We start from the raw sequence: 25361 nt of genomic DNA, 5'->3' as shown, positions 1-25361 counted from the left end.
GGTGTTTAGTGACTTTTTAAGACTTTTTTTTTAGCAGAAAAAAAGTAATTTGGAAACTGTCATAAACAACATTTTAAAGACAAAGTATGGCAATATATTAAAAATAATATTTCATAGGCTATTTGATTAACTTTTCTGTGCAAACTACTACTGTAAAAAAAGATATTGCCATGGTTATATCAGTGTAGAAAACACAACCTAGCTATTTTCTGAAGTTTCTGCTTTAAAAATTAAGACTGATAGGAAGTCTGGAGAAATACTTCATACCACAACTGAGAGAAAATAAATTTAGGTTAAGCACAAACGCAATCTACAGTGTCCTTACATTTTCCCATCTCAGAACAGGTGGGTCTCAGAGCTGAGTTCCAGTGCTGAATTTGGAAAGCTCCTGAGAAGGTTAACAGTTAGTTCCTTTGTTGGCTTATTGGAGTCAAGAGGTGGGAGAATTTGTGTGATTCAAGTTCTAAGACATGGAATAGTAGTTCAACTCCGTGAGCCAAGTGAAGGAGAAGGACGAGAAAAAAACACATCCACCAAGAGAATGTGTTTCCCTCACTTACGGCTTTCATCTTTAATTGTCCTTGGAAGAGCTTTCCAGATTACTTAAGATTCAGCAGGTGTTAAGTAAATATATAAGTATAAATCTATAGGACTTAATCATGAAGACCATTCCTTGAAAAGGATTTATAACATAGGCTAACTAGCCTTGAAAGAAATAGTTTAACACATGTTTCAGGCTTGTTTTTGATCCTGTGTGAACGCTCCCGTTAGTTTCAAGCCCTGAAGGCAGAAGCCAGGCTGTCTGCACCTGCCTGTCCCCACGATGCCATGCAGAGTGCCTCACTCAGAGTGGAGCTTGAGTGAACGTTTATTAAATGAATAAATATAGAATTTCAAGATGGGAAAGACTTTCAGAGGTAATTTGGTCCAACCCTCTCTTTAAAGACCGGGAAAATGAGACCCAGAGAGGAAAGTGATCAGCCAACGGTCACATTGCTCTGAAGATCAAAGCCCTGGCTGGGACCGAGATTCCCAGACTCATGTTCCAGTGCTCTTCCCACTCCACCTTCATCAGGTAGAGAAATCTGCTAGATGTTTTTCAAATTGCCCGTGGAAAGTGGTCCAAATGGCAGGTGCAGCCACCGGAAGTGGTTGCTCGATCTGTTCAGTTGTATTTACTTTTCAGTATGTTTGCTTTCCGAGCTAGAGAGGCCAGATCCATTAGGTGAGTGACTAATCCACTAAAATGGAATCTAAATAAATGAAGTGGCGTCTCAGTGCTGGTTGATGTCAAGAGGTGGGGAAAGGGAAAGTCGGGGGCAAGGGAAGGGAGGACACAGGAAGAAACACCTAATAAAAAAATTTTATAAAGCAAAACATCTATGTTTTTCAAAGCGATTTAAAAACAATGCCATTGTACATGACTATTAATTTTATATTGTCAGAGTCTAAAATATAATTGCTGTCCAATAATTAGGGTAAATTAAATTGAAATTTTTTAAGAATATAAAATACTTCTGAAATGGACCTAGTTTTTTTATATACATTTTATCTCAGAACTTTTTTTCTGAAAGAACTGATTAAAAAGCAAAAGAAAAAAAAAAAACTAACTAGGAGTTTCTAGTTAACGAAAACACAAGGTACTTTTCTGTTTTTCACACTGCATTGATTGGTACATTAACTAAATTCCCAAATAATTTTAAAATAATTCTTTTAAAAAAATTTTCAGAATGCAAAAAAGAAGCTAACAGTTTATGAAATATAAGTAACCTCTGTGTTGGAAATGGTATTTTGGAAATATCTCCCCATGTATATATCCTTTCAGTAAAGCAGTTTATCCTCCTGCATATCAGAAAACATTAACACCCACTCATGTGAAAAATATATGTACTCATGTTGAATTCGTAAAAAGAAAAAAAATGCCATTGTGTATGTTGAGGACAAATGATTTTTATAATCTTTCTTATCAATAAATTTGATCACTGTTTCCAAAAGTGTAATAGAATGTAATAGTAAGTAGGTGAATAAATAATACATAAATAATAAATAAATGTAATGGAAATCTTATTAGATATATTTTTAAGTGACTTTGTCTCTTCACAATGATTGAATGATGCAAGAACAGCATTCTACTGTGAGCCATTGGTTATGTCAGCCATTCATTCATTCTTTCAACCACTCAGCAACATGTATAAGGCATCTGCTCTGTCCCAAATGTTATATTAGATACTCCAGACACAGAGTCAAAAAAAGCTGTAATCCTTGGCATCACGGAGCTCACAGTCTTCCTGGAGAAATGTACGTATACATAATTTCAATGCAATGTAAGAAATGCTTTGATAGAGCTGTGTACAAAGTGCTCCTGTACCAAGGAAGATGTGACTCTCGTTCTGTGTATGGAGCAGGGTGGGGAAACTCAGGAAAGATTGCAAGCAGAGCGTTATGTTTGGAGTGAATCCTGAAGTAGGAACTGATTAGCATTCCTGTTAAATCAATGGTCCTGGCACTGAATAAAAACTCCTGCTGTACGCCTCTACACAGTCCATCTACTATTGTACCTGGCGGATGTACCATTACTTCAACTCTGGTTAATTCAGGAACATGTGTTACTCTTCTGAGCTCCAGATTTTGTAGGTAAGGATATGAGAACTCTGGAATTAGATGCCCCATTTCAAATACCCAGCACCCAGACTTTCCAGCATGTCTTTCATTCTGGGTCTTAGTTTTCCATTTACTAATGGTGATAATAACAGAAGCTACATCTAGAGGTGATGTTAAACCCTGCATGGTCTTACCAGTTGTTTCTGTTTGGCATCTGTTCAGATTGCTTTGTGTCTGGGCCGTAGAGGCTGCAAGGCATTTTGAGGGTCTATCTGACCCAGAGTTGTTGTGAGATCTAAATAGGAAATGCATCTTTAGGACTTACCTTAGTGCCTGGCACAAGGTAACACCAAGTAAATGTTGATTCTTTTATAATAATTATAATGATTATTATTTTAAGTAACATGTTACATAGTAAATGCTGAGTGGTGTTGGATAACTCTGAATAAGAAAGTATCTCAATAAGGGCTTTTGCACATGATGGAAGATCCATTACTGTGGGTTGAATGCCTAGTTTTCAGAGCTGTATTTACTCGTAATATAGCCTCTTCTTTACTTCTCCTGATTTCTTTCCGCAGTTCCTCCGAGCTGGAACCTCAACCAGCGTCCCATTGGAAGTTCAGGCACATTTTGTCTCCAATTCCAGTTGGCAGTGTAGCTGATGGTGAGGGCTGTCTCTTAGCATGGCAAGCCAAAGATATTTGCACTTTGAAGCTACCTGGGACCCTGATGATGTTTGGTCCTGTTCTGATGATGATGATGACAGTAATGATAATAATATATAGCATTTCGCAAGCATTTTGTTTGCCTTAGGCAGTATTTTAAGCATTTGTATGAAATAACTCAGTGCTCACAAGAAATTCACAAGGAAGGTTTTATTTTATTTCACTTTTATAGGGTGCACATTTGTAGCCTCATAGAAGCCCCTTATGTGCACTTATTCTCATCCAGATATTTTTGAGAAAAAAGCTAAAAGCTTAAGGGACTCAACCACGCTCCCAAGTGCAAGCACAGCGGCCCAGACTCAATCGCCCTCTAGATCTCGGCCAGCCATGCCCAACATCTGCAGTAACTAGGGCTGGTCCCTGAATTGCCTGCCTCCTTTATCCCTCCTTGACTCCGCCCAGCTTACAGAACTGGCTTCTACCACACTGACTCAGTCCTTGCTTCTAGCTATTCTCAGGTCGCTCTTTTTCTGGTCTCCAGAAATCAGAGCGTAGTCCCAACTAGCTGATTTGACTGGGGCACCCCACAGCCTCATCCTCACCAGTCTGCACTCATGGGATATCCACGCTGCTTTGTATCCCTGGATCAAGGATGTAATCGCTGCCAAAGATGGACAGAACTCCTGGAACCAGCGTAGCAGCCAGCTTGGCTCCCAAATAAACAACAGTTGCTGGGCTTTACAACTGGAGCCTGTCTCTTCAAGAGCTATCACTGGGACCCTTATGCTCCTCAAACTGTGTCTAAGCAGTTGAGCTGCTCTCTAGTCCAGCATTGCTCAAACTTTACTGTGTGTTACCTGGGGAATCGTGTTAAAAATGTAGATTCTGATACAGTAGACCTGAGATTCTGCATTTCTAACAAGCTCTCAGGTGATGCCAAATCTGCTGGCCCACAGACAACATTTGGAATAGCAAAGCTCTAGAGCAGAATTTTTTGGTAAAGAACTTGAGAGTAGGACTCTGTAGGCCATGTCATTTGTATTGTGGCTACTTAACTGTGCTGTTGTAGTATGAAAATACGGTAGACAATGTCAACAGATGGGTGTGGCTGTATCTCTATTGAATTTTATTTACAAAAACAAGCAGTAGCCAGGTTTGCTCACCCCCCTCCCTACGCTACTCTGGGGGACAGATTTGTCTCTCTAGAGCTATAGTCACAATCTATCACTTGCCTACTGTAGTATATTGATTACATTGATGGCCTCAATTAATGGTCTCCCTAAGCCCTTTGCAATATAACTTCTCAGATCCTTTTTTTCAAGAGGTGGAATTTATTTCCCCTTTCCTTGAATTTAGGCTTTCCTCATGACTTGCTTTGGTCGATGGAACATGATGGAAGTAACATTATGTGTTATAAGCTCAGTTCTCAAGAGACATTCTGTATTTCTGCTCTCTTGAAGCCCTGCCTCTACCAAAGGAACAAGTCTCTGCTAACCAATGGAGGTGGAGAAAGCATGAGGAGGAGAGCCGAGTCACCCTGAAAATGACAGAGGCAGAGCTGTTGCCAGATGCATGGGGCGGTCCAGCCAAGACCAGAATGGCCCAGCTAAGCCAGGTGAAATTGCTGAGTTTGGGTTGGTTTGTTACACAGTGAAAACTAACTGAGACACCTGCTGTGGGATAAGCACATACATTGTCAAGAATACTTCCAACTACCACATGAATTAAGCATCATGTCCATTTTATAAATAAGGAACCAAGGTTCAGCTAGTGAACCTTTCCAAGGGAGCACAGTGGGTAAGAGACAAAGCTGGGATTGGAACTGGTTCCAGGACCTGGGATCTTGTCACTGTACCAACGTTGTCTGTCATCTCAGTTTAGTTTGATCCCCCTTTTCATCTCCACCCAAAACCCCAACATCTACACACACACACACACACACACACACACACACACACACACACACAGACGTGCACGAGCGCACGCAGCATTGTAAAAGACTTGACATTTGAAATTCATGTCCAGCCCACCAGGAAACACCAGCTAACATGCTTGCTGAGGGGGTTCTGTCATAACAACTCTACAGCCTGTGTGATTGCTCTCAGAACAAGTTGCATGTGTTACACTTCAGAGCACACAAGATTTAACTCCAAATATATCCAAACCCACAAGCCAACAAGCTACTTAAGGAATATTGACATCGGTGCACCTGTTTCAAACTAAAAATTGTATGGTATTTCCTTAAAAGAAATAATGTACATTTTGCAGCGTGTGGGCATTGGATGAGGAGTGACGTGTCCCTGGACACTCTACATTGGACATGCTGCTGCATCTTCCAGGTCTGTAGTCCTTTTGGTAAGCATGATTTTTGGTCTCACAGACTTAATGAAAGATTGATTTTCTTCCTTCCTGGACAAAGATAAACCTCATGAAATGGTGATTTAATTCACAACACAAAAGCATGAAAGCCCTCCTTAAAATTAAAAGGAGTCTTCACACACAAAAAAGAGCAGGTTCATTCACAGTAATAGACCACTTTATTTTTTTTTAAGGCAATAGAACTTTGCTAATTCTCACTAATGACAGAGGAGGCCCATTGTAGAAGAACCAATTTTACTGATTACTGAATCGTATAAAATATTCTGAGAAAGAAATGAAATCTTGGTCATTCAAGACCCTGTCGCGGCTCCATGTGTCTTGCTGAGAAATAGGCAACCACTGCTGTTTTAATTGGGAGAATAATCAGGTTTGCAGTTTAGTGAACTGAGATAATCACAGATACCATCCAAGTGCAAACGTACATTTCAACCATTATTAAAGAAGACACTTTCAGGTGATAAAAAACCCCAGCAGATCCCATGGGGCAAATCAACAACTCACGGACTTCAAGGTAAGTGTTTTTAGAGGCGTGTTCAATTTTTCAAGCCCTTAGAGGAACTGGGTTTCCAGTTGTACTTGAAAGTGTCTACTCATCTGGCAAAATCTGACGCAGTAATTTATTATCTCAGTGTACACTGAGAATCCCCGTACTAAAATAGCATTTGACATGAAAGGATAAAACCAGATGTGGAGTTAGAATACAGACCCGGCTCACAAATGCATAAAATGGTTGACTAAGTTGTTGAAAAGTGGTGGTTAATTTAAATGTTTAAACCAAATGCATTTGTTCATAAAATGAAGAAAAGCAATAAAACACTTGGAAAATACAGGATTTCGTAAAGTATAATCTCAGAGCCCTTCAACAATGGCAACTGGGAGGTGGATACTTCCAGAGAAATTGTCTTGCGTTTGACCGAAAAGAGTTTTCTTACTCTGTTTCCAGGGCCACCGGGAGCATTTCTGAACTGCGTTGCTGACATAAGGCACCACCAGAATTGGCAAGAATTTTAAACAAATTATTCCAAAGTTAGTGCATATATATATTTTAAGTTCGAATTTCTTCATTGCTTTATTTTTTTAAAAAACACATAGATTTGTCATGTAAATGAGAGGCAGTTTTAGCTGGATCTCCAAGCACAATATTAATATTATAGGAATTCACTAGCCATGTGTGAAAGGCATTCCTCTAGAAGCTTTGTGTGTATGAACTCTCTTAATGCTTGCATCAACACTATTAGACAAGTACTAGGATTAAAGCCACCTTAATGATGAGGAAATTGAAGTACAGGGAAGTTACATAACTTGCTCAAGAGCCCATGCTACTAAGTGGTGAAGTTAGAATTTAGACCCAGGTACTGTGGCTCACCCTGTACTCAGACGTCTACTGCCTCGATACTATTAAAAGGTGCACCTGTCTACCTAGACTTCTGCAGAAAAAAAGATTCTCCTGAAAATTGTTATAAACATAATTTTGTCTAAAGAAATGTCATCTTAATTATTAACAGTTCCATGAAAAGTTCAAATTTGAAAGCAACTTCTAAAATAATCAGTATCTTTTTGTTTTCTTGATCCTCCTATTGAGCCTCTCTTGATGCTTCTACCTTTGGCCATTCAAGTTATCATGTTGGAGAAAATGGGAACAAATCCAACGAAGTAGGGAATGTGATGTGGCTTGTCACAAAGCCTGCCAGGGGTGTGAAATGGGCTGCCAAATTGATTCAAGTTGTTTTAGTACAACAAGTCTGGAACATCTGGGTCTTGAATTACACAACAATTAGTGCAAAAATGTCAATAGTATTTATGGAAGTGTATTCAGATCCTATAATTAGTTTGCTCTATCCCAGAACATTTATGATGTTTAGGCAGACAGATTCTTTCAAACTGATTTTTAATTAGTGAAGTTATAGCCATGAAAGTTCCTGCATTTGAAAGCATGTTCTTTCAGTATTTACATATTGATTCCTTCCTAGATAGAGCTGGGCTACAAAAGTGACCAAGATTAAGTTCTAGACTTCAAGCTCCTTAATAATCCAGTGGGAGAAAGAATGTTCACAAAAAATATCATGCAATACAAAATAGGACAATTCATGATGGAGAAATAGAGTCAGTGCTATAGATATTCAGAGGAAGGAGGAGTCTGAGAAAGTTCTTAAAGGACATAGGGGGTTTATTTTATTATTTTTGATTAAAGTATAGTCGGTTTGCAACATTATATTAGGATCGGTGTATAGCATAGTGTATAACTTAGTGTATAGAATATTGATTTGGTATTTTTTCAGATTATACTCCATTATAAATTATTACAAGATAATGGCTATAATTCCCTGTGCTATATAGTAAAGCCTTGTTGCTTATATATTTTATACATAGTAGTTTGTATCTGTTAATCCCTTACTCCTAATTTGTCCCTCCCCTCCTCCTCTCCCCTTTGGTAACCACAAGTTTGTTTTCCATATCTGTGAGTCTGTTTCTGTTTTGCATATACATTCATTTGTATTAGTTTTTTGATTCCATGTATAAGTGATATCATGAGGTTTTGTCTTTCTCTCTCTGACTTATTTCACTGAGCATAATATTCTCTAGGTCCATCCATATTGCTGTAAGTGGCATAATTTCATTCTTTTGCTGAGTAATATTTCATTGTATATATACATACCACTTCTTATTAATCCAATTGTCTGTTGATGGGCATTGCTTCCATGTCTTGGCTATTGTAAAGAGTGCTGCTATAAACATTAGGGTGCATATATCTTTTCTTTTTGAATTAGTGTTTTTGTTTTCCCAGATTTACTACCCAGGAGTGGAATTGCTGGATCATATGTTAGTTCTATTTTTAGTTTTCTGAGGAACCTCCATACTGTTTTCCATAGTGGCTGCACCAATTTACATCCCCACCATGTACAAGGGTTCCTTTTTTTCTACATCCTCTTCAACATTTGTTATTTGTAGACTTTTTGATGATAGCCATTGTGACAGGTGTGAGGTGATATCTCATTGTTGTTTTGATTTGTATTTCTCTAATAATTTGCAATGTTGAACATCTTTTCATGTGCCTGTTAGCCATCTGTATGTCTTCTTTGGAAAAATTTCTATTCAGATCTTCTGCCCAGTTTTTGATTGGGTTGTTTGGGAGTCCTTTGATATTGAATTATAAGAGCTGTTTATTTAATTTGGATATTAACTCTTATTAGTCACATCATTTGCAAGTATTTTCTCCCATAGCATAAGCTTTAATTAGGCCCCATTTGTTTATTTTTGCTTTTATTTCTTTTGCTTTAGGATACTGATCCAAAAAATTATTGCTACAGTTTATGTCAAGTTGTGTTCTGCCTATGTTCTCTTCGAGGATTTTTATGTTTTCCAGTCTTACATGTAGGTCTTTAAAGCATTTTGAGTTTATTTTTGTATATGATGTAAGGGAATTTCTAATATCATTGTTTTCCATGTGGCTTTTCAGTTTTCCCAGCACCACTTGTTGAAAAAACTGTCTTTTCTTCATTGTATACATTCTTGCCTCGTTTCTTCTAGATTAATTGACCATAGGTGCATGGGTTTATTTCTGTGTTCTCTATTCTGTTCCATTGATCTATGTGTCTGTTTTTGTGCCTGTACCATGCTGTTTTGATTACTGTAGCTTTGTAGTATAGTCCGAAGTCTTCGAGGATTATACCTCCAGTTTTGTTCTTTTTCTCAAGATTGCTTTGGCAATTCAGGGTCTTTTGTGGTTCTGTATGAATTTTAGGATTATTTGTTTTAGTTCTATGAAAAATATCCTGGGTGTTTTGATAGGGATTGCATTAAATCTGTAGTTTGCTTTGGGTAGCATGGCTATTTTAACAATATTAATTTTTCCAATCCCAGAGCACAGTATATCTTTCCATTTCTTTGTATCATCTTCAGTTTCCTTCGTCAGTGTATTATAGTTTTCAGAGTATATGTCTTTCACCTTCTTGGTCAAGTTTATTCCTAGGTATTCTTTTTGGTGAAATTTTAAACAAGATTTTTTTTTAAAAATTCTTTTTCTAATATTTCATTATTAGGTACAGAAACACAACAGATTTCTGTACATTAATCTTGCATCCTGCAACATTGCTGAATTCATTTTTCGGTCTGATAGTTTTTGGGTGGAGACTTTAGAGTTTTCTATATAATGTGTCAAGGGATGTGGGGATTTTAATATGTGTATGTGGGTTGGGGAAGGTCATTCTAAGGAAGGAACAGCAGGAGCAAAGGCAAGCCATGGCAGGGAAATAAATCAAATTAAGTGATCTAATGTTTCAGCAATATTAAATGCATGAGCGATTTGGGGGAAAGGTTCAAGAGAATAAACTAAATGTAGAGTTGTGCAGAGACCTGTGATCTTCTAGCACACCAAGCAATAAGTGGGATGTGATGTGCCACACACACACATCACAGGGTGATATAAGCATGATATCAAGTACTCTTTCCACAGTCTTACCATGTCCTCAACAGCCACAGTCCATAAAACCTTACCATGACAATCTCTCTAGAACAGTAACAAACACAAAAATTATATAGAAGATTTGAAGAATAAAACTAATGAGCTTATTCTGATAGGCAAGTATGGAACACTGCCTAAGCACACGAAAAAGTTATAAAGATGGACCACATATATCATAAAGAATGCATCAACAAATTTAAGAAGCAGTGTATATAAGGCACAATTAAATTAAGGATTGATATTGAAAAGATAATTTTTAAAAACTCATACATTTGGAAATTTAAAGCATATATCTAAATGATTCATGAATTATATAAGATATTATACTGGGAATTATACTATAAATATCATGTGAATAATTTTAAAAATACTTACAAACTTGTGGGACACAGCTATGCCAGGGACATTCATAGCCTTGAATGCTTATATCTAGAAAAAAAAAGGCCAAAAGCTAATGAAGTAAATATCTAACTTAAGTTATAAAAAGAACAGCATAAGAAATCCAAAGAAATTACAGAAGAAAACTGATATATTAATATAACAGCAAAAATAAATGAAAAATCAAATAAACATAGAACAGGGAAATCAACAGAGCTAAAAGTTAATTATTTTAGAAGACCAATATTTTTGCCTCTGGCAGAATCAGTAGAGAAAGTTAGAGAAGAAAAACTTCAGTGATACTAGGAATGAAAACAGGGACATAATTATAAACACAATAGAAATTTAAAAGAATAAGAGAACATTACAAATATCTTTATACCAAATATTTTGAAAACAGATCACTAAAAAATTATTACAAATAACCAAAGTAGACTCAAAATTATACAGAAATCTGAGTAGTCTTATAACCATTAGAGAAATTATATCCATAATTTAAACTCTTCCCACAGTAAAAACACCATGCCCAGATGATTTTTATAGGCTCTAGAAAATAGTCGACAAATAGCTAATCCCAATCTTAAATTTTTCCCCAAGGGAAAAAATAAAAGGTTTTACTCCCCAGCTTATTTTAGGAGCTAGTGTAAGCTTGATACCAACAGATAAGGAAACTATGAGAGAGGAAAATTAAGTATAAGTCACTCATGAATGTAGATAAAAAATTACAAAAATTATTAGCAAAGTTAATTCGAAATGAACTACATAATTTGAGCTTATTCCAGAAATGGATGTAATGGATCAACATTAGAAAATCTGTTATTGTAATTCATCATGTAAAGAGATACAGAAAAATTAATACAATTAAAGCACATTTACAATAAACAACTCTTAGCAAACTGGAATTAGAAGAAATATGCTTCACCTGGCAATATCTAATAAACATTTCCTGCAAACACTAAAATCATTCCCTTTAAACTGTGAAAAAGGCAAAGATACTTACTATCACCACTTCTAATCAATTCTATATCAGAGGCTTTAGACAGAGCAATAAGACAAGGAAAAGAATTGAAATTATAAAAATGGGAAAGGAAAAACATATTATTCCTAGATAGTATTTAAATAAAATCCAAAATAATTTACAGTTTATGAATGAGTGAATAAAAATAAGTTGAACATGTTTGTAGACTGAATGGAAGAAGATGACGGCGAGAAGGAGACTGGTGGTACAGGAGAAGATGAGAGAAATGATGAGAGAGAAGCAGCAGAGGTAAGGCTCCTGGGCTTGATCTAGCCCCCTCCTTGTACCTCACACAAGGTAAGTTTACTATTGTGTTCCTGATTTGAGGTGGAATATCCAGGTAGGGACAGGAAATAGATCCACGTAGGGGTGGGAGAAATTGTCCTTGCAGGCAAAATATACTCATACAAGGGAAATGGGTAAAGTTTCATTTGCATAGCTAGTATTTCAAGCTCTGCCAAGGTTGTGGCCTTCCCTTCATCACCAGTCCCACTTCCTGTAGTACACTATTACCTGGAAGCCCCTGATGGATTATCCCCTCCTGTCTGCAAGCCCCATGGGCACAGATGGCTGCTGGTTGCCTCAAAAATTACCATATATAAAGTTGGGTTTGCTGTAGGTCTTTCCTATAGCTTGAGCCCTAGGACCTTGCGTAAGCTACCCTAGTTGCTTTCTTTTCTGTTTCACAGACTCTTGGCATGGATTTCAATTATGTCAATCTGTACTGCAGGACACTGTGTCCTTGGGGATTCAATGAGAGAGATAAATTCTACCCTCAAGTTGTTTAAAATCAGATAAGGACCCTTAAACCCTCCTAGTCAGTCTCCTTGTCGCAAGGTCAAGGAATCACAGACATTGGCATTGGAAAAGATGATGGAAAGGGGTTTCCCTCATTACAAATGCAGAAAGCCAAAAGGACCCACTGATTAAGGGGTTTGTCTATGTCCACACACAAAATCAATGAGAGCCAGAGCCTCTGACTCTTGATTAGTGCCTTTCCCTATACCATGATGCTACCTTGAGAAACTGCTATTTGGAAGATCATTGTGAAGTGTAGTAGGGGATGTGGAGGATGAAGGCATAGTCCTTGACCTTCAAGGCTGCATAAATAACATAGCAGGGTCTCAGATAATTATATTATTGAGGATTTTTTAGTGATTAAAGTTACATAAGTGAATGCAAAAGACAATTCTTGAAAACTGGGAGTGGATTTTATTCATTTTATTTCTTTCTATTCCAGCACAGTACCCAGCACATAGTAAGTGTTTAGAAAATGAATGCTACATCGATTTTGAACCACAAAATATTTAATGAGGTGTTTTTGGTTTTTTTTTTGTAAATGTTCTTGTGTGTAAATGTGTTTGAATTAAACATTTCCTATAGTCTGGGACTTAAACTGGATATTTTAGAGATTTTTCTTTGAGATAGGAGGTTGCTGGTATGTAATATTTTTCAAAATCATGGCTGCATTAAAAAAAAAAGAAATGCAAATGTCAATAGAGTTCTCATTCTGTCCATGTTAAGCATGGAATACTCTCTATGTGGTACTTTTCCTCCAGTTTATTTCAAGCATTCATATGGGTTTGGTCAAAGTAAGACCAGTATTGCCTGAATCATTTGACGTTCAGCTGTTGCTGAAGATGTTAAAACTACAGGCAAACCTGCTAATCGTTGGCAACAAAGCAGCTTAATCCTGGCTGACCAGCGATTTGTTTTGGAGCCTTTGGAGCAACAGAGAGATTCAAATTTATAAAAAGAGGTAAATAGTCGGTTAGAGATTAGAAGCAAAAAAAGGAAAAGACTTCTTTCCCCCAGACCACACACTGATAGGGAATCTTCCTTGAGCAATTGTTTGAGAATGTTTCACGTTTCTTCCCCCTCTCCTCCCCTTGGCTTCACTGCCCATTCCTCCCCCTTCCTCAGCCACAGAAGGTTTGATTGACACTTGTCACCACTGATAGAGAGAGAGAAAGATGCTTCAGGAAAAAGGGAGGGGGCAGGAGAAAGCAGCCTCGTCAAAAGCAGCAGTAGTCAAAAGATGATTCCTTCTTTCTGTGTGTGTTTTGTCTCTCTCTAAATTATTCAAATCTGGGTGGCATCGAGGATAACTGGCATTTTGACACAGCTTAAGGGATTGTCTCACTAACACTATTGAACTGAAGCTGCCACCCTTTAAAAAAATGTATAAAGAGCTCTTTGGTATAATCTGATGTGTCTATAAATGAAAAGCAGTTTCATGTAAAAGGCCTTAAATATTTTTGAACAATTATATTTATTTTTGACTTATTTTGTTCCATCCATCTATAAGAGTACAGTTTATTAGCTTAAGAAAGGGCAAAGCTCTTACTTGGATTTCTTTAAAGAATATGCATAATAGCTTGGTGGATGTTGGTTGGTTACACAGCTGAGGCAGCTGGTTGAGAAGGTAGACATGGAATTTTCTATGCCAGAAAATGTTTGCCTTTGTCAGAAATATCTTTAGTGAGGGGGTGTGGAAGGAGCATTGGGAACGTAGGGTGGTCTGGTTATAGCCCCAGATATGCCCCTGCCAACTGTAAGGTCTTATATAAGCCATGGAAGCACTCTGGGCCACATTTCCCCCCACGCCCCCAGGGAATGAGGCAGTAGAAAGGTGGTCCTTACCTCCTTTCAGCCTTAGGATCATGTAATTATTGACTTATTTTTTAATTTACTCTTTTTAGTAGCATTTTGCCCTTCACGGTCTTTTGTGAATGGAGACACTTGGAATTTTAAAACTTTAGTTCAATTCAACAACTGATTATTGGTGCTTTTGTGGAAGGCACTGTACTGGGTACCTCATGGTGTGTGTGTGTGTGTATGTGTGTGTGTCTGTGTGTGTGTGAATAGGTGGCACAGATACTAAGGTGAGTTCCTGCTTCCTATTCTCAAGGACTTTGTAGTTTTCATGTCTCTTGTTGGCTTACTTTCTTATTTCCTATTAGTAAGATGCTCTGAATGTACAGTTGCTGGATTTAGCAAATAAAAACACAGGATGCCAACTTACATGTGAAATTCAGAACAACAAATAATAATTATGCAATATTTTGAATATACTTAGACTAAAAAAATTATTCATTTTTTACCTGAGATTCACATTTAACCAGGCATCCTGTGTGTTATCTGGCCACCCTAAGTGAAATCACCCCCTGAGCTCTTCCTCCAGATGTCAGGAAAGTTTTGCTCTTACCACATTTTTTTCAGCCTTGAATAAAACAGAGTCCAAGAGAAAATGAGAGTTATACATACTTTAGCTGGTAGGACTGGTTTATTCATGCATTTAACAAATGTGTCTTGAGGGCCTACAAAGTGCTGGGAAATAGGCGAGGTCCTGGGGATACAAGCAGAAGAAGATAGACACAGCCCATGCGCTCATGAAGGTTATGGTCTATCAGGAGGGAAAGAGACATTGACATATACACACTACTATATATAAAATAGATAACTAATAAGGACCTACTGTAGAGCACAGGGAACTCTACCCAATACTTTATATATAATGACTTATATGGGGAAAGAATCTAAAGAAAAGTGTTGATATATGTATAAGTATAACTGATTCACTTTGCTGTATAGCAGAAACTAACACAACATTATAAATCAACTATACTGCAATAAAAATTTTTTGAAAAAGTCATCACAGGTAATAAGTACTTAATTCCCATTGTCATAAGGCACGTGAAGGAAAATGTAGGCTGTAATGAGAATGTTCAGCAGAGGTGCCTAATATCATCTTGGGGGTCGGAGTAGGCATCTTTGAGGAAGTGACATTTAACCTGAAACAACGGGGTTCTGGAGAAGAGTGTTCTGTACAGAGGAACAACTAAGGAGGTTTTGTTGCTCCCTTGTGGGAATAAGTTCAAGTCCAAGGGAAATTAAAAATAACAGTGCTTAGATTTTTTTTTTTTTTTTTTTTTTTTTTAGTATAAAGCAAGAGCAGCTGTTACCTCAAGAAGAATCACATTTCTAGAATTAAGTGTTAGTGTTGCCATCGACCGTGACAAAGGCTCAGACCAGAGGGAAGGAGGAGAAACAGAGAAAAACGTCTCGATGTCTGCCAGGATGCCAGTGAGTCCATGCTTGTCACTTAGAGCCCATGATCTGTGAGCTTAAAACGCAACTGAGAGAACTCTCCCAACAAGAGATTAATTCAACAGCATTTTTATCACTTTGGTATGGTGGGTGGTATATTAGCTTGCTAGGGCTGCCATAACAAAATAAAGAAAGTACAAAGACTAGGTGGCTTAATTAAACAACAGAAAATTATTTCCTCACAGTTCTGGAGGCTAGAAGTTCAAAACAGAGGTATTGGCAGGGTTGGTTTCTCCCGAGGCCTCTCGCCTTGGCTTGCAGATGGCTGTCTTCTCCCTGTGCTTTCACATGGCCTTCCCTCTGTGTGCATGAATGTCTGAGTCCAAATTTCCTCTTGTTATAAGGACACCAGTCGTATTGGATCTGAGGCCTCCCTAATGACCTCATTGAACTTAATTATCTCTATAAAGTCCTTATCTCCAATATAGTTACATTCTGAGGTTCTGAAAGCTAGAACTTCAACATATGAATTTGTGGGGGACACAGTTCAGTCCATAACAGGTTGTATGGAAGGAAAGACTCTCTTTATTACCTCCTCTGTCAGAGGGAGGCTTTTGAGTTATTTGTTGTCTTAATGAAATTTAGAAATTTTCAGTGTAGACAGTTCCAGTCCCAAGTCGGTCTTTTTTTCCCATCCAACATGTTCAGAAACTAATTTCCATTTCTCTTTTGAGTCCTGTGTTCCAGGTCTTGGGTATTTTCATCATGCTCCAGAGTGGGCATGAAAACATCAACTTCGTGGTGGATAGAGCTTGGTTGGAGGGGTCACTTAGCTAGGTCGTCAAATGGGCCAACTTGCTCTCTGTACCACCAGCCCTCAAATGCAGGCCTTTAGATGGGACCTGAAGGATGTTGGGTTCTATAGACACTCTTATCCAGGATTACTGCCTCTTGTGGGCAATGCTTGGACAGACAGAGATGAAAAAAAAAAGACTAAATCTTCAGGGATTACAGACTTTGAATTGGTCAGTGGCTGCTACTCATCTGTTAGGTTACTCATTCCTTCTCCACGGAGAGGAATAGGTAAGGGAGACATTAAGAAGCCAGGAGTTCTACTCTACTGGAGATCCCTCCATGTGGATTAATACATGAGAAATGTTTTATTAGTATCAGTATTAATATCAGTATTTGCATTAGTATTGGTATCAGTAGATAATATTTGTATTAGTATTTGCATGAGTATTGGTGTCAACATTATTAGTATCAGTGTCGGTATTTGTTAGTGTTAACACTGGTATTGGTGTTAGTATTAATATAATAAAACATCTAGGACCATGTCTTGGCACATGTAGGGTCAAGAAAGGTTTATTTCCTTCACCTTCACTCTTCCTTTCACTGAAATTTCTCCTTTTGTTTTGGAGAAAGATTGATCATTTCTCTTCTGTATGATAAATACTTATTGAGAAACATTTTATGGAGTCAAATGAACTGTCACTGCAGAGTATTGACTTTGGTGTATAGAGATTTTTGGTTGAGAAGAACTTTGAGTAGTAGATTCATTCTTGGGGAACATGGAGGAGCCCTCGATGGAGAAGGGACCCTTTTTTGACAGTTTCTGTAAGGTTTGGGAGAGATGATAGAGAGGTTGGGGTCGTGGGGGGCAGGCATGAACATGGACTCCTTCTCCCCAGTGGCCAACCTTGCAGAGACACTACAGAGAGAGTGGATAAGCATTTCAGAAGAGTTGGTGGGAGCAAGTGTCTTTGATTTTGATGTTTTTCCGTGAGCAATCTTATTACTCTGGATACATTTTTCCAGTAACAGCTCGTCAACCTACTTTGTTAAATGTAAATCACCCCTAGCTAGATAAACTAGACCTTTGTGTGGGAGGAACTGAGATGTTAGCACTGAAATGAAGAGGGACACAGTCTGTAGAAACTGCATTTATCTGTGTTTTGGAAAAGGGGATCTTTAGATCATTGTTACATGCCATGGTACCTCCCTCAGAAAGTTAGGTATCATTCAACAAGCCTTCATGACACATCTTCAGTGATCCCTAAGTTCCACCGAGACAAAAAGAAAAAGAGAGCGAGAGAGAGATCACAGATTTGTACCAATAGACTGTACAGTGTGATTTTCCCACTTATGTTCCGTGATATCAGGGAGAACTGATATTCTGAAGCCTAAGCATCCAGTCACAGCAGCTCAGGTGCAGTTGTTCAGAATACAGTCTCCTCAGTCAAACCATGTGGGTCCAAGTTCAAGTAACATGATTTATCAGTTGTGTGACTTAAGTCACCTGTATATTAAATGAGTTATTATATATAAAGTGTTGAGACCAGTGTCAAGCCCTGTTAAGGAAATGCTTAATGAGTGTTATCATCATCATTGTTATCATGATCATCGTCCTTTCATCTGATCATGGCAAGTGGACGGGACTGAAAAATAAGCTGATCTGCTTTCGTCGGCTCATGTGTTGTAAATTGACCCATGAAAAATGAGACTCATGAAATGTTGTGGTCTGGTACCAGTCCAGAGTCCTGTTGGCCATTCCAGACTCAATCCCAAAGGAGAGAACTCAGCTCTTTAGTGCACATTATGGGGATAGGAAAGCTGTGGGACTTGTATCCTTGTTAAAAAATGAGCCAGTAGCACTGCAGCAATCTGAGACTTACTGATGAGCTTTTTGTCTCAGCTCCCTAGATTCCTCTTGACATTTTTCCTATTTGATTTTTCACTTTGACTTTTCACATCAGTGTGTTAAAACTCCTAGAGAAGTCTCTAAAGATGGCACAACCACAGAAGATTGAGGGAAGATGAAGAAGTGCTGATCAGTCTTCCTAGGATGGCTTGCCTTTTGCTGACACTAAGGCCATCTGCTTTGCTACATTGGTGCATATATGCTTTAAACACCCAGACTTCCCTTTGGACATGCAAATACATGTCCCCAAATCAATTCAATCTCTTCTGGACTCTAGTCAATTTGGGGCAGGTTGCCAAACCTCTTTACAGGAGATAGATTTTTTCCAAAAGTTCTGTGTGATTGTAGGCAAAGATAGTCTTAGATGGGCTCCGGAGGTAGACCTCCTGGGTTCCAGTCCTGGCCTCACAACTTACTGGAACTTGGGCAAGTAATTCTCTGTGCATCAGTTTCCTCTTCTGTAAAGTGGGAATGAGAATAGCACTGTGCTGTTGTTTAGAGGATGAAATGAGATCTCTTTTGTAAAGCACTTAGCCTAGTACCTAGCAATGGCAAGCCTAAGTGTGCTTCAGTTATTTGAGCAATACTGCCTTGAGAGTAGCCAACCCCCCTCTTTTAACCATTTTAAATTGTGACCCTACCTTGAGATTTGGTGAAAACATATCAAGAGTGGATAGCCTTTTCATTATTGTATAACTTTAGTCATATAATGAAAACTATTATAGGTTATCTTAATTATATAGATACTTACATGTATATGTGAGTGTATGAGTACATATACATATGTAATATGTTACCAAAGACCTACAAGCATTTCTGGGGACAGTTAGCGCCAGGAGAATGCCTACACAAATTATGCAAATTATGCTTCAGGTTATCCAAATAGATGGTAAAGCCAAGTGTTTTCCTATGTAGAAGTATTCCAGCTAATAAATGAAGACAGAATAATAGAATTAATGCCTGACCATTTCTTACTCCCTAATGATTTAATGAATATAGGCAATGATTGTTGGCAGCTGCTAGCATCACAAAAAGACATTCAGATATTGTGTATGTTCTGTGTACAGCACCATCCATGAGATAGTCTTGTCCTCTCCGCCAAAATTGAACCTGAATCTGGTCAGCCAAGAACTATTGAGGACTGAGGAACACAGTCAAAAACACCAGAGAGGTACAGTCAGCAAAACTCAGACTGTTTAAGACATTACAGGACAAAATAACTTGTTTATTTGACAACACTGAAAACATTATAAGAAGAAAGATAAAGGAAGAGCATACAATTAAAAGAGAAAAGAAATCTATCAACTACTTCATTGTATGGAGTCACTTTTAAGTCCAAATTTGAATAAATAAACTGTAAAAAAAAGAAAAGCAAGTTTACAAAACAAATAAATAAATATGAACACTGCATTGTTGATTATATTAAGGAAAATTGATTAAATTTGGTGGGTATTAATGATATTGAAATTATGTTTTAAAAAGAGTCAGGTCAAATACTCTTTTCGTTTACCTAAATGCTTAAAACTTTAAAACATTGCAAAGGGAATTTAAAGAAGATCTAAAAAATGGAGAGGTACATCATGTCCATGGATTGGAAGACCCAAAATTGTGAAGATGGCAATTCTCCTCAAATTGATCTATAGATGAAATGCAATCCAAATGACAATCCTATCATGCTTTAAAAGTAAACTAAATTGATAGGCTGATTCTAAAATGTATAAGAAGAGCAAAGCCAAAACAATCTTAAGAAGCACAAGGTTGAAGGGCTTGTACTACCAGATTTCAAGGCCTACTATAAAGCTAGAATAATCAAGACATGGTTATATTGGCATAAGGTCAGATGTATAGATAAGGGGAACAGAATAGAGTCCAGAAATAGATTCACATCATAAGGTCAAAGTTTCCAAAGAATTCATGGAGAAATATTCAATAGTAACAAATGGTTACCTGTATGAAAAAAAAAGAAAATAAACATTAATCCTTACCTCACACCATGCACAAACTTTAATCAAAATTAATCAAATGCTTAATTGTAAGAGCTAAAACTATTAAACTTCTAGAAAAAAACATAGGAGAAACATTGGGTTATAGGCAAAAACTTCTTAAACAGGATGTAAAAAGTATACTCCATAAAAAACAATTATAAAATGTACTTTATAAATTTTAAAAAATACTCTTTAAAAGACACAGCTAAGGAAGCAAAAGAGGCAAGTTACAGACAGAAGAATATTTGCAAAACGTGTATTTGACAAAGAGCTGGTGTATTTATCTATTAAAGTGTAACAAATTATCCCCCAAACTTGGCAGCTTAAACAAACATTTTTTTATTTCCCACTGTTACTGAGGTCTGGAAATCTAGGAATGCCTTAGCTGCTTTGTTCTGGCTCAGAGACCTTTCACACGATTGCAGGAAAGCTGTCATCAGGGCTTCTCAGTCATCAGGAAAATATTAAATTACAACAACAAAGAAATACCACTGTATACTCACCAGAATGTTTAGAGTAAAAAGAATGACAATGCCAAGTGCTGGTGACCATCTGAAGCTGTCATATACTGTTTGTAGAAATACATAATGGTACAGTCACTTTGGTAAAGAGTTTGACAATTTTCATATAAAGTTAAACATGTACTTTCCATATAACCTGGCAATCTCATTCTTAAATATTTTCTAAGAGAAATGAAGTTTCTATGTCCATACAAAGACTGTGTGCAAATATTCATAGCAGCATCATTCATAAAAGCCCAAACCTGGAAACAACCAAATGTCCATTAGCTGGTGAGTGGATGAATACATTCTGGTGTATTCATACTGTGAAATACTTCCGGCAATAAAAAAAAAAGACTAGGGCTTCCCTGGTGGCGCAGTGGTTGCGCGTCCGCCTGCCGATGCAGGGGAACCGGGTTTGCGCCCCGGTCCAGGAGGATCCCACATGCCGCGGGGCGGCTGGGCCCGTGAGCCATGGCCGCTGGGCCTGCGCGTCCGGAGCCTGTGCTCCGCAGCGGGGGAGGCCACAGCAGAGGGAGGCCCGCATACCACACAAAAAAAAAAAAAAAAAAGACTAAATTGTTAATGCGCACAATCACATGGGTGATTCTCAAAAACAGTATGTGAAGTGAAAAAAATCAACCACAAAAGACTGTGTAACACAAAAGGAAAAACTATAGTTACAGAAAGCAGATTATTTGGGGCCAAAGGATGAAGGAGAGGATTGTCTACAAAGGGTATGAAGGACCTTTTGTGGGTGATGTAAATGTTCTATATTTTGATTGTGGTAGAGCTTACACAACTGTAAATAATTATCAAAATTCAACAAGCTGAATACCAAAAATGAATGAATTTTATTCTGTGTAAATTATACCTCAGTAGAGCTATTAACAAATAGTTATTTTTAGAGACATGCTGAAATATTTACAGATGAAAAGATAGGATGTTTCAAATTTGCTTCAAAATAATTCTGAGTCCAGGACGATGAATAAGAGATATATGGAAGCAAGACTGGTCTTGAGTCGACATGTGTTGAAGCCAGATGATGAGTACATGGAGGTTTCTTATATTATTTTCTTTATTTTCATATTTTAAAAAAGGTCTCCACAATAAAAATTTTAAAAACAAAAGCAAAACAAATCACACTGATTAATTATATCTGAATCGTACTTATTCAGACCCTTTGAGTCTCTCCAGGCAGCCATTAAATCATGCATCTTGAACAAGCAGAAAGGTGAAAGCATAGCTATATTAATTAGAGTTGTAACAGAAAGACTCTAAAATATGTAGATTGAACAAGATAGAAGTTGATGTCTTTATTTGTCACTCATTAACTCTTCCAGAACTAAGTGGGCAGTCTAGGATGAGGAGGGGAATCTGCTCCATAGGATCCTTTGGGGGCCCAAGTTCCTTCTATCTTGTTCCTTTGCCTCCTCCAGGATGATACTTTTAATGGTTAAAACTGACCCACCAGCACCATTTCAGCCAGTGGAAAAGAAGAAAGAGAGTGAAAGGCAAGAAATACTGTTTTCAAACATTGCTACTACTCACATTCCACTGGCGAGAACTTAATCTTGTACCTGCTCGCAAGAGAGGCTGGGAAGCATAGCCTGTAGGTGGATAACATATTAATTTGCTAGACGTTGTCAGATAAGATACACACTCACACACACACATACACAAACACACACACACACAGCTTTTCGTGCACCGTTTTTTAGGAATACAGGGTAACACCAAGATGAGTACATAAACTGTGATAGAGGAAGCATGGAATTCATGCAATGGGATAGAGCACATAAAAGAGGCAAAGAGATTTATTTCTCAGGCAACAGCACTTGGAAATCTCAGGATGATGGTTCTGCAGATTAAAAGAGGAAGGAGATTCTAGGTGAGGAGAAGTGGAAGTGGTAGAATTACCTAAGTGTCTGACTGTGGGAAAGAACATGGAGAAGGGACTCAGAGTTTAGTTGGTGAGTTTGGGAGTATCACAAATATAGAAAATTATACAACTGGAAAATGAAGTGGTTGACTCAAGGTAGAAGTTGGGCAAGGGGAAAAAATAGAACTATAGCTCATGACTTGACTCAGCAAAGAACAACATTTACTCAGAGTAGTGTGAATATTTGATACTGATTTAACCAAAAATTGTGATAATACTATAATTTGTACTAATGAGAGGGGAAAGATAGGTAGGAGGAACATAAAAGTTATTTAGATTGTCATCTTTTGAATTAGGAAGACAATAGAAAATGTCAAAATTGACATAGATGCAGAGGCATATAGTTTAGAAATATGGAAGAAAAGGCTAAGAGGCCAAGAAGGAGTTGCCTTTAAAGAGTGGGGCTGGGGTTTTTTTTAAACACACTTGTTCTATTGAATATTTATCTCAGTAAACTATGTGTATGCTGTTCTTTGATAAAAGCAAAATTTAATCTCATTGGGAAAGAAATTGTTTGGAGCATAAAAACTGAAAATCAAAAAGAGAGAAAACACTTCTTTACCTCCCATGTTTATAAGAGTGGTTACTGAACTGAAGGTTTAAGCCAGACCCATAGGGCTGACTGGCCATGCACGATGAGGAAAAGCGACACAAGGGATGATCGGGAACAAGTGAAAGGCTGAGCCCCTCGAATCTGCTGGGAGGTAATTTTAGGAATGAGAGCTTCTCCAAAGATTGCCCTCTGAGACCTCGCCTTTGAAAAACAGTCCCAATTCTGTGACTCAGTACTGGCTGTTGCATCAGTATGAATCAGATTCCGGGCATTTTAAGAATAAATGACACTGGTAGAAGTTTTTGGCTTGCAAGTCATTTTTTTTTTTGTGGTACGCGGGCCTCCCTCTGCTGCGGCCTCTCCCGTTGCGGAGCACAGGCTCCGGACGCGCAGGCTCAGCGGCCATGGCCCACGGGCCCAGCCGCTCCGCGGCACGTGGGATCCTCCCGGACCGGGGCACGAACCCGCGTCCCCTGCATCGGCAGGCGGACCCGAAACCACTGCGCCACCAGGGAAGCTCGTACAAGTCATCTTTTATTAATCTTATGTCCTGAGGATTGTGTGACATAAGCTAACAAATGGAGACCAGAGATAGAAACTTTGTAGGAGAGGTGCTTACATACACAGCTTTTTAATGAATAATATGTATATTAAAGATCAAAGGTGGAGTCTGTTTTGTTCTCCGCTATGTCTCTTAGACCATGTTAAAATTACAGCACATAATGGTTAAATGGAGATATAATGGGTGTCATTCCACCTAATGGAACGAATGAATTGGAAACTGTTGGATTTTAAGGAATTTTTGCATTTCTGAGTGAGGTAAACAGCCTGCGTATTCAAATCTATCTTATTACCAATTATTGAAGCTGCATCATTCCATAAAATACAGATGTATTGAGTCCGTTCTGAAGAAAGTTCATTTTTAAAATCAACATTTCAAATTCTGTCGGTAACCTCTCACCCTGAAACCACATTAGGGGGTTGTATTAATGATCCTCAAATTTTCATCATTTGTCCATTTTACTATGCTTTTTACCAAACTTGAGGAGAAGCACTGCGGCACAGAAATGGAAAGAAACAGTCCATCTTGACTAAATCAGTTGGAAGCATTAACAGTCCATTGCAACTCAGATAAAAAAGATTTCACTTTGTTTCTGTGAAAATGAGGAGATTAGAAAACGGGAGAAACTGTTCATGAGGATAATTCTTCCTCACTTTAAGAGCTGAAGGCTTTTCTAATGAGGGTCGCTAAGCCCGTTTTGCATCACACAGAATCCAGCGTTGCCACCTGCTTAGAGTGAGAGCACACTGAGTAAAAATAACAGAAATGAATGCAAGAAGTTACCCCAAAATGGGCCTGCTCGAAGATTAAAGTGGGAAAATAAAAACACATTTTTCCTTTGCAAACGTATGGGTGAAGAATGATATTGCTATTATTCTGAACGTTTTCCTAAATCAAATCTGACCAGAGTCCAAAATGTGTCTAAGAGAAGGCCCCAAAATGACTCTTTCTGGGAAAAAAAAAATCAGTTTTAATTCCCCTTTGTCATAATTTAATACTTTCCTCTGTTACATTTTTCTTTAGTCAACAATGTAAAAACAAATATCTTGCAGATCTGAAAACTGTGTGTGTGTGTGTGTGTGTGTGTGTGTGTGTGTGTGTGTGTGTAGGGCAGAAAAACACTGTGGTTTATGTAGCTGCAGTCATTCTCTAGATTACCATTTCATGGTACACCACACACCAAAGCAAGCAACCTGTGTCTTTCACGCAAAAGTGTGTGGGGGGGAGAGGGCTGTAATGGGGGTGTGGGAAGCCCTCAGCCCTGAATGTAATCAGAAAAAGCTAGTGGCTTGGTATTAGGGTGTTAGCTTTGTCTAAGTCCTAGCATCTTCAATGAGCCAGCCCTCTCTTCATTCGTCACCCCAGCGCCCCTTTTGTGGAAATCATTTCCCATTGGTATTTCCCAGAGCTTGGAGTCGATAGGCGACTAGCCTCTTTGCTTGTACCATTATTTCCAGCAAGCTTGCTACATCTGCAGTAAATCCTGGAGGATTTGTGGGTGGACTGAGAAAATATAAGTGACAGAATGAGGTGATAAGGCCTGGATTCGGCTGAAACAAAAGCTT

The 25361-nt window shown here is 38.1% G+C and overlaps 1 long non-coding RNA gene across 5 annotated transcripts in view; it reads left to right on the top strand.

The window, feature by feature from the left end:
• LOC102981668 (uncharacterized) overlaps positions 1–25361 on the top strand; it is a 126758-nt gene that overhangs the window by 34018 nt on the left and 67379 nt on the right. For 3 of the 5 annotated variants that reach the window (XR_008617569.1, XR_008617568.1, XR_003680126.1), the window contains 5 exons: positions 4727–4881; positions 5535–5605; positions 6589–6671; positions 11670–11752; positions 15446–15589. This is a non-coding gene — a long non-coding RNA (uncharacterized lncRNA). Of the gene's footprint in view, positions 1–4726; positions 4882–5534; positions 5622–6588; positions 6672–11669; positions 11753–15445; positions 15590–25361 lie in introns of all 5 variants that reach the window. The other 2 variants (XR_008617570.1, XR_008617571.1) reach the window with 2 other exon arrangements.

This window comes from Physeter macrocephalus, chromosome 6 (assembly GCF_002837175.3).
Source record: "Physeter macrocephalus isolate SW-GA chromosome 6, ASM283717v5, whole genome shotgun sequence".
Taxonomy (NCBI): Eukaryota; Metazoa; Chordata; class Mammalia; order Artiodactyla; family Physeteridae; genus Physeter; species Physeter macrocephalus.
Note: the sequence above shows the minus strand (reverse complement) of the source record. Positions and strands in the feature narration are given on the sequence as shown.